This window comes from Triturus cristatus, chromosome 3_2 (assembly GCF_964204655.1).
Source record: "Triturus cristatus chromosome 3_2, aTriCri1.1, whole genome shotgun sequence".
Taxonomy (NCBI): Eukaryota; Metazoa; Chordata; class Amphibia; order Caudata; family Salamandridae; genus Triturus; species Triturus cristatus.
The window spans coordinates 298,701,267-298,711,856 of NC_140584.1; the positions used below are offsets into that span (position 1 = coordinate 298,701,267).

The following is a 10,590-nucleotide window of genomic DNA, read 5'->3' on the forward strand; positions in this document are numbered from 1 at the left end:
TAAGCATTCCAGGTCCACCTTATAGTCGTTTCCTTTTACTTTCTGAATATACACATTGGCAATACATATACCTTCTTAACCTAAGTTGTTATTCAACGTCAACACTCTACTACCTAGCACCCAATTACATTTAAATTCAAGGGATTCTATATTCCTAGCAATCTTTGTGGAAACCAGCATTAGTTTTCCACCTGATGGTCTGTCTAATATATTCTTTCTTGCTGGCTTTACATGATGGGTAAATCCTTCTGTGACTAGGGTTTCGTCGCACAGCCAAGTCTCCTGTAAACATATAATGTCAGTATTCTTAAGTATGTTTTTAAAGCTTTCCTGGCGCACTATTCTTTTATAACCATTGACATTCCACGATAATATAGACAGGCTGTGCGACGACCCTAGCTCCTAATCAATATCGCTCAAATACCCATTTTCTTCACATTCCATATATGCAAGCTCTCTATATCTGTTCCCAACCAACACGTCTTTATCAACCCACCCTAGGTCCTTGGGGGTTATTGTAATTTCAAGATCTTCCTTCTTACCCCATTCGGAGTTGATCATTCTTATTTGTCGATCTCCCAGCCCAGCATGGTTCCTGAGAAAAGGTTCCCCCTGTTTATCCATCAACATTTCCTCCCTTTTTATTATTCTAATTCCTTTTTTTAACATCTCGGTTTCTGCTTTTTCCAATGCTACTTTTACTAATACAGAATAAAGTAGAACCTTTGTTACTTCTTCTCCTTTGGTGTTTACTACAAACCCTACTTCTTTTAGGTCTTCTGAGCTAACGTATCGTAGGCTTGGACATTTCGAAAATGAGGAGAGGAGTTGGGAGCGATTTAGGGGGTTTAGTTTCTTAACTCTTTTCCCACCTTTTCCCTGTCCTATAGGCTCCACAAAGAGCCAGAGGTCCGCACGTCTTTCTGACTGTAATCCTGGTGGGCGTCCATCTATCATATCTTCCCTTCTTTGCCTGTGTACTTCTTCGATATCTCTCTTCTTGAGGCCCCTCCCGGGGTAGGGGTTGCTAGGTCCTACACCTGAGAACATACCCAACCCTCTTTCTACGACTACCTCTTTATTTTCCCCAGAGTATTTCCTCAGGGAATCATTGGCACTTTTTACGGTTCTTTTACCCTTTGTCCACCTAAGTTGTGATTCAGGACATTGGGTAGTTACCCCTGTATCTGCCAAGCTTATCATTTAGATTCTGGGGTCACTTATAATAACAACAATATATTTGCATTGATTGTGTATTTCAATCGGTTATTCGATATGTGAGAGTCTGCCATGATCAAAATATATTCGGCCTGCCCGTGATTGAAGTATTGTGTAAATAAATGTATATATTCCATATGTTTGAATTTGTCTTTTCCTTGTCGTAGGAGGTGATGAGTGTGCCCTCCTGGCAAGTGATGTGCAAAGTATATCTCGCTCTAGAGAAGTGTTGTGTGTGTTACCTTGGTCTAGAGGAGACTCATGTGATATTGTTTTCTTGCCTTGCCTTTGGGGGAGTGTTGAAAGTTCGCCCACCTTAGGAAGTGCTGTGTATATGTTATATTCCATAAGTTTGGAACTGATATTCTCGCCCTAGGAAAGTGACGGTACATACCTTGGTCCAGGGGAGATCTGACACCTTCCATTACACCATCTTCTCACAGGTTCATCATCCTTGAATCCAGAATCCTTGCAGCTTACATATGGGCCTGTGCTGGTCCCATACTTTGAAGATTTGTTGGTTTCCTCCCCTACTAGGGAAGCATGCAAATGGGACACTGTTGCATTGATGAACCAGTTGGCCCCAGTGGGCACAAGGTCTTTTCTCAAAGTTAAACTGTTGCTTGAAGAAAGTGATTTATTTGGGACTAGAGGTGGAGAAAGGAATGTAATGCCATGTAAGGTGGATTTGTAGAGCTTTTCTTGTCACCCGTGAGGGTATCCGGGTGCTGCAGAGTGTGTCCCAGGAGAGGATATCAGCTGTTCTGCAGATTGTGCCAACCCATTCCCAAGGAGAAGTAAGGGGTTTCTTTGAATGGTAGGTTATTGTATGCAGTGGATACCAATTTTTTCTCTCATGGCCAACCCTTTACAAAGATTGACCTGCAAAAATGTATCTGACCCCTTGTGCTGGTCAGAAGAGCACCAGAAAGTATTGTTCAAATTAAATCATGCTTTGTGTTCTTTCCTAGCCTTAGGAATGTCTTGGTAGGATAAGGATTTTTCCCTACATTGTACAGAACAGTAAGTGTGCTAATTGTCTCTACTGACACATCATTTTTATTTTTTTATTTTGATAGTTTTTTTATAGCATGAACATGAATGACCCTTGCGGGTATCAGAGCGCATTACAAAGGTATCAGAGCACTTTACAGAGAGCAGAGCAATAATAACATATTCAATAGAGTAGTACCCACAAAAGGGAGGGTACGTTTTACAATGTTCAGAGAGCAGAGGAGATAAACCAATCAAAACAACAGTATCATAGTCCAGAAAACTGCAGACTCAGGCAGTGTCAAGAAAAGAGAGAGTAATGCCAGGTCTGATAAGTCGAAAAAACTAAAGTAGCCGTTGAGAAGTAATCATGAGTGTGATTGAGGAAACCGTATCTTAATATCTAGGGAAGGAATTTGTTCATGAGGAGTACTTTGACTTCAAAGATACAGTTGAAGGATTCCTTCTGAATCCAGGAGGCAATATGTCCCAAATTCCAATGCCCAGTTGTGTATTTTTTAGCTGTGCTGGATTCCGTTATCTCAGGCCTTTTGCATCTGTCGCATTGGTGATTGCAGTCTGATAATATTGTGTTGGGGTTCCCCCTGACACTGTATGTACCTCATTCAGTTGAAATTCCACTGAGTAAACCCAGCATTAGAGTGATGCTTACTTGTTATGAAGTAATATTGCTGTCCAGCCTAACAATATCGAGTTAAAGATGTACTGTTCAGGCTTTTGCCTTCGCAGGTGGCGAAGGAAGATCATGATTGTATTCAAGTAACAGAGCTGTGTTCCAAGCTCCGATAAGACATTCAGATGAACCCTTGAAAAATTATGAATTTGTGTTATTTGTAATTGGCTCCTGTTTGAGGCATAATGCTGCAATTGTAATGCTGTTTGTACAAATGAAAAGACTATTGAGGCTTCTTTAGCAAATGTATAATCTGCCCAGACCACTGAACTGATAGCTTTCATGTGGGCCAGCTATCGGGTCTGGCATATCAATGTAACCAATTTTACTGATTCACGTTAAATTTTTGGAGGGGGAACGGCCGGAACACAGCGGGCAGAGCCACCTGTGCCGAAACACCGCAAGCGTAACCACTTGTGCGTGGTTAAGGCAGATAGCACTCTAGTGTTGAATATACATGGGGAAGTGTTGGAACAGGAAGCTCTGGATGCAGACAGGTAAGTGGGTCTGGGACCGGGTTTGGGTGGGATTTTTTAAGTTTGGGTTGGGGCAGTTTTTAAGAGTGGGGGCGGTTTTAGGGCTTTGGTGGGGGCGGAATCAGGGTAGTTTTTTTTAATTGGGGGTAGGGTTTTAGGCCCTATGGCCGTGGAAGGGGCTGGGGTAGTTTTGTAAAGAGAGAAGCCTTTAGGGCTCAGGGCGGGGGTCGTGTCGTTTTATGAGCTGGGTTGGGGGGAGAATTTAGGAGTGGGCTGCGGTTTTAGGGCTCAGTGCTTGGGAGGGATTGGGATAGTTTTTAAAATTGGGGGCAGGGTTTTAGGCCTCAGGGCTGTAGAAGGGGTTGTGGTACGTTTAAGGACAGTGCAGGGGAGTGGGGGCAGGGGGATAGTATATGGTAAGGGGCATGGTTGTAGGTATCAAAGCAGGGGAAGGGGTAGTTTTAAGGACAGGACAGGTTTTAGGCCTAAAGGCGGGGGGTGAGGTTTAGGGTTCACATTTTAGGGCAGGGGGGTCAGAGTAACGGCGACCTTAGCCATGCATACACCTTTACCATTCATGCCTTTACAACAGAAATGTGTGGTAAAGGCATACATGGTAAAGGAATGCGTGGTTAAGACACATTCGTGATTCGGGCTGTGTGGTAGAGGCACGCATGGTTTAGCCATGCGTGTCTCTGTCATACAACAGTTTTTGGAGTGGTCCATGATTGCAGCCAGTTATGGTCATGGAGAGGGTACATAACTTCTTCTGATACACCAATACGCAATGGCCCAAGAGTGTTAGATTTGTTTATGCTCTGCAAATGCAGGCTCAAATAGCTGTTGTGAAGTGTGCAGGACATCGGTGAAGGTCAGATGAAATTTCAAGAGGCAATAATTTCGCAGATGCTACGGCTCGCTATCATGCATTGAAGGCCTTAACGAGATAAGCTGCTTCACTTGCAGCAATAATACTCCCTGGAATGTCTGCACAAAAGTTTGAGGCGATCAGAAACATACAGGAGACACGAGAGGAAGGTTGGTACTATCACATGCTTTATTAACATAGATGACTAAGTTGTTCCATAGACCCAACCACTTAAGAAGAGTTGCAATTACAGATAGCTTCCAGAGGATATAGTTAAATGAAGATTTCAGGAAAGTTGCTCAAGATTATTGTTCACAATGCTTAGTGAGTCAATAGAATAACATAGGGAAACTCTAGTCACAATGAGTCATTCTCCTCTGCGTATGGACCTTTCTTTAGGCTCTAACTTGATTTTATCGCACTGCCACGCTGTCAAGGATACTCCTATGATCTGGTAGTGGTGGTGTTCATGTTTTCAAAATGGGTGGAGACCTACCCATTGCACAGATGTGATGCATTGTCTGTGGAAAAGCGTTTTCTCTAAGAACTGATCCTACAGTACGGTGTACCGATGTAGTGGAAAGTGATCAGGGGGCATTATAAAAACGAGGTCATGAAACTGATTTGTGAGCCCATGGGCATAGTGGAGAGACTTGATGAAGTGGTTATGAACCCCTTTTGGCAAAAGCATGCGCACCTACTACCTTGAAATTACAAGATGCTCTTCCTCTGGTGCTCATGTCTATGTGTTGTACTTCAAACATAAAGTATGGACTGAGTTCTCTTTAGATTCTCATGGGCAGGATGATGAGTGCTTGGTGTACCTGCTACTACATTGATTTCGGTTTCCGATGACATTGTCTTGGGCTATTGCAAACTATCTGATGTGGTGCGCTCCATGGCTCACCAGGAACAACCTTCTGCCTCAGTCTCTTCAACTGCCTTGTGCCACTGTTTGGATCCTGGGTGCTTGTCCCCCATGAAGAACCATGCATGCTATAACTGTGTGCAGCCCATGTAGAAAAGGCTGCATCAAGTTCTTGTGGTCACAAGGATTGCCTTAAAATGTGAAGTGTTGCCTGCCTAGCTGCCCGCATCTTGTACAAAGAAGGTAAAGGCACCAGAAGAGAGGAATAGAGACTCACTATACACTGACACATACTGGTCCAGTCTCAGTGAAAAGAAGAGAAAAATAATGGAAGCTGAGGAGGGCAGCCAAGTCACCTGGAGTCAACAATGAATAAAATCACAGCCTTACTAAAGGAGAGAAGATGAAGGGCGAGGAACGGCAAATAATTCTAGTCATCATGAGAGCTGCATCTGCTAGTTGCATAATAGAACTGGTTTTGGCCCTGCTGATGGAAATGATTTTTTAGAATTCCTTAGATTCATGACCCATTCAGGATGTTCATACTAGAACCAAAAAAGAGATTTCTTGCATTTTTCATCATCTGATATTTTTTTCAAAGCCTCAACCCCCTAATTGTCCATACATTAGAGTTCCTTATGAAACAGCTGAGTTAGTGGTGTGAGCAAATGTGCAGCAATGCTCTTGCTATATGGTGTTTTGTTTCCAGACACCTATGGCAGGGCTTTAAGTGGGATGAAAAAACGGAGGGGGGGGGGGGGTGTCTTAAAGGGGCGTGGTCAATGTAATTAAGGGAGTGGCTTAAAAACACGTAAACTAAAAATCTGGGCTTAGCATAGTGTGCCGCTCGACTTGTATTTTGCTGTTTTTGTCATTGTAGCCAGATATATGATACAACAAGTAAAATCCTCCCTACAACAAGTCAGGACTATTGGCTTTGTCAATGGTTGTTTTGTTTCATAAGATAAATAAGCAGCAATTGTGGCTTGTATATAATATTTAAAAAGCATTCACTTAAAGCCCTGATGACACCACGACAATGTTGCTGCTCCTGAGTCTCAAAAAGAGAAGGGAAATCCAGAGAGAAAATGACCCTCTTTAAAGGATTTCCCTTCCCTACAACGCTCACCTGGCATGACGTCATGCCCTAACTTCTCCACTAGATGATTTGCAGGTCCAATATCCTCATGGCCGGCCGTGCGCGCATTCTACCACACACTGTGTTATGCTAAGGCCTGAAGATCTGGGAAACATATCAGCTAAAGGTACTTTACTCTGGGCTGATTAGAAGTGTCGCTGTTCAGCTACAGGTAAACGAAAAGAGGAAATATGTAAATAGGATGGTTTTGGAGGAGCATACATTCAAGCTTCTACTAAGTAGAACTGAAGTATTTTTCATCTATGAGCTTGTTGTGTTACAAACAACTTTTAAAGTCGGTAATTTGTAAACTCTATGAGGCTTCAATCAGCCCAAGTTTCTGTTGCACATACCTTGCCACGCATTTGTGGTGAGTAAAATATGCACATACATAACAACAGACCCTACTCAGGCAGGAGACTCCTGATTTTTCAAGCCAAAAATGGCTTGTAGCTGTCTCCTGCCTAAAATGCTTCTGCTTCAATATGGGAGTGCTGGCTCACAAGTATTTGTGTAGATATCTAGAGATAATCCTGTGTGTGAATTGTGGTACACGGGATGTCATGTGTGGAGGTGCAAAGGTAAGGTACATGTTTCGTGGTAATCTCACATGTGAGGCGATGGCAGGAGTATGAGTGCACATTCATTGATAATCTCAGGTGTGTATAGGTCAATGCACAGATTTTTGTCTCTGAGTACATATAAATTCGAGAATGTAAATGTTGTAAATTGCAGGTGAATGAGCGCAGATTATGAGTGCAGACACTAAGTCCGCTGCTGTGAGTACCATGTACGTAGTGTTGACTGACAGTGACTCCTCCGAGAGTATACTTTAGTTTTCACCATATAATGCTTCTCCACCTCGGCCAGCCAACAGTGAAATGCACCGCCAGTTTGCTGCCTGTCCACATGGCGACAATTTTGAGAACAAACAACCTTTTACAGTCATCTCTGCTGAAGCAGGATCTCAAAAGATCTGACTGCCTCCAGTGCTGTGCTGAAACACAGCAAACGTTTTAGTGTTTAAAAATAGTCCCTCATGAATTACAAAGGAGGAGGGAGGGAAGTCATTTCTAATATTTTAATGTTTCCCTCGTCTTCATTGCTTGATTTTGCTTGAGACAAAGTGTCACTCATAGTCGTTGCAATGTCACTTGTAATTACAGTGAAATCATAAACATGTCACTCATAGAGATCTGAAACCTTGGCAGCTATGAACTAATCTGTTTTAAAGATCAAGTAGCACTGCAGCCGCATTGTGCTAATTGAAACTAGGGGGGCTGGTACTTACTTCAAGTCGTTTGCCACCTGCTTCTTAGTCATGGCTGTCCTCAGAGTATGCTGCAGTGTTGTCCAATGACAGACAATGTCCCGGGCGGCCGCTGCAACTCCATGATGTGAGCTTGGTAATGAATAATTGAGACAGCACACAACGGCGGACCTGGCAGGTGTGAGCAGAAGGCAGTGCTTCAAGCGCCCGCAAATCCAGCCCGAGCCGTGGCCCGCTTCCTCCGGAAAAAAAAACTCCCCGCCTTTAAGTAGCAGGACGTGACGCCACCGCCCCCCCCCCCCCACCCCCCACCACGGCGGCAGTCGTCAAATTACACTGGGCACTACCGTGAGGCTGTAAGAACCGCGCCACAGGAAATATTGTCAGTGAAACATTGTTGCACATCAGTGAGCCAGCAGACTTAACTGCAAGACTCAAGCCTGCATGGGAACGGCGCGCCCACCACCGGCGGCGCGCTGCCAGCTGCCCAAGTCACTCCATGATATAGTTTAGGTAGCGCTTCAGTGAGGCTGCTGAGGCACTATGCATATGTGTGACAATGCTTTTCAGTGTGGTGATGCGGATCACCACACTGAAATGCGTTAGTCTAACGCCTGATGCGTGATACTTGGCAGGACTGCAAGTGTCACCATTGTGTTCTTTAAAAAGAAAACTATAATTTGCTGCTGGGTCATTCCATTTTGGAACTGTAAATGAAAACAATAACCAAAATGAGCACCATATCATTACCTTTGCCTGTTGATGCTGAGGACGCTGTCATTTTAAAACTCATATGTCATGCAAGCATATTCTTCATCACATTTTTTTGTTGGTGCAGTTCAGCATCAGCCATACACCGATGACCATTTGTTTGTGTTAGCAGGGCCAAAGCCAATAGGAGTGCATTAGCAAAAAAGTAAGACCTATTGGCTGTGCCATTGTTTGTTTACAAAAGCAGGTCGCCTGCTCTTTTAGAAACTTGCAGAAACAGTTTATATTTTTTCTCTGCTGTTGTGCACAGTTGTCTGTATCTGTAGTTCATGCAGAGTCTCTACAAGATCTCTGATGTTGGAAACAGGCGCTTGGTATTGGTCAATTAAGAAAGCAGATGTCAGGAGCCCCCTGAGACCAGCTTTTAAATAACTAACAAGGAGAGACACGGGCAATGCATGGGCAATGGATATTAGGAGGAGCAGTTTAGCATATACAAGGGATTACCTGAAACTTGGAAGAAGAAAGATGGGTTAGAAGCTCAAAACTGGAGCTGGTTGAAGTGCCCTGGGATTTAAATATTGAACATAAACTATATAATGCCTACAAAAAGCAAAAATGACAACAAGAAAGCATGAAGCAGAAGATCAATAGACAAACTATCATAAATGATAGTCTATATGCTCTCTGTGAAATGATCTGTCTGTGACTGTAAAGCGATTATAATAGGTAAGCAACAGTTATTCTCAAAGAGGTATGGAAGACAAGACAGCCGGCAGATCATATGGAGAAGAACTCTAAGCGAATCTCTGTGTATGACGCACCAAGCCTCTGAACTCTCTGGCACCCTCTGGGTATAACTAAGATTTGAACACAAACACCAGGTCAGAGAAAGGGATAGGAATCCAGAAACAGGGCTCAGGAAAAAGGACTGGATTCTAAAAACATGGAATGGTGTGATGTGAGATGAACAGAGGTCAGGGCTCAAGAAGAGCAGGACCAGACTGTAGGAAATATAAAATAGAGAAGGCAAGACCGAATATAGAAAGAGCAGACAGACTAACCTAGCTAACTGCATGCGAACCCCAGGTAGACACACTAAACAGGACAAGGCAGATCTGAAGAACAATGATTGGCAGTATGCAAATAGGACAAGGGACTCTGGAATACAGGACAAGGAATCTGGATTGCTAACAAGAACTGAAGTGGACATATGCAATATGCATATGTTAGAACAACAAACAAGAACAGGACTGGATATATATAGTCAGAACAAGAAACATTGGAATATCAGAGAATGAATCTGCATACAAGCGAGAACTGATTGGACATACAGAACAGGAAATGTAGGACAAGGAATCTGAATACAAACAGGAATGAGGGCATAAGAAATAAGGAAGAAGGGCAGGTACTGAGAAGTCAAGTAATGGAGAGACACAGCACACTGAAACTAAGAAAGGGCCTTCATGAGAAGTAGCAGGACGCACCAGGTTCGCTCAAAGACTCAGGTGTAAGACTGTGACGAGAACTCGAATCACTTAGAGCCATATGTACGAACACATTTTCCCATAGACATAGAATGGGTAAAACCCTTTGATACATCTGACCCTTAGTTGATAGGAAAGAAATAGCTTACAGCTAAAGGAAGAAGAAGCACAGGTGTTGAAAGAGTGTTCCTAATTACCCATGTGCTGGGAATCAGAGCTCTACCAATATAATGAAGGCTGCACTGCAACTTGGAGAGGTAAAGAGGACGGAAACTAGGAGGCACAAGAAAGGAAACCCAAATCATGGTGCAATCAAAGCTCAGAGAAAGGAAAATCCATGAAATATGATACGCGTAGTCAGTGAATCCATAATAATCAGGAAAAATGATTTTCAGCCCCCAGGAGGTGATCTTGGATAGCGTTAACAACTGAAAAAGTGCATGAACCATAATTCATCATTAATTGTGGCATGGAAACCGGAAGTGCAGTTACATGTGGTGGAAGTTATGTCGTTTTTCAGCTGTAAACTGGGTTGAAGGCAAGACCCCCAAGAGGTCCTCCTGAGTGGCACCAGCAGAGCGGTAGAGTCCTTACAGCATTTAGGTGACTTGCTGTGTGGGTGCTTCTGCTTCTCACCAGCGCCCCCTGCGAGGGCGGGCGAGCAGAATTGCCAGGGCTGATTTGTGTTCCCAGTCCGGCCCTGGTGTGTGCACGTCATTCTGTATCCCTGTGTCAGTGTGAGTACCAGGTGGTTGGAGCAGGGCCTTCTGCATTGAGCATGCTTTCGAATTACCTGCCTTGACAAGTCCCAAAGTGGTTGCGGCCGAAACCACATCAGCCCTGACTTTGTTTTCCTTTTCTTCGCGT

The 10,590-nt window shown here is 43.6% G+C and overlaps 1 protein-coding gene across 3 annotated transcripts in view; it reads right to left on the minus strand.

Moving 5' to 3' along the window:
• MED18 (mediator complex subunit 18) overlaps window positions 1-7,768 on the minus strand; it is an 89,015-nt gene extending 81,247 nt beyond the window's left edge. For 2 of the 3 annotated variants that reach the window (XM_085647682.1, XM_085647673.1), the window contains exon 1: window positions 7,547-7,768. The gene's annotated coding sequence lies outside the window, so the exon portion shown is untranslated. The remainder of the gene's footprint in view (window positions 1-7,546) is intronic. The other variant, XM_085647677.1, reaches the window with a different exon arrangement.
• Between the last annotated feature and the right edge of the window lie 2,822 nt (window positions 7,769-10,590).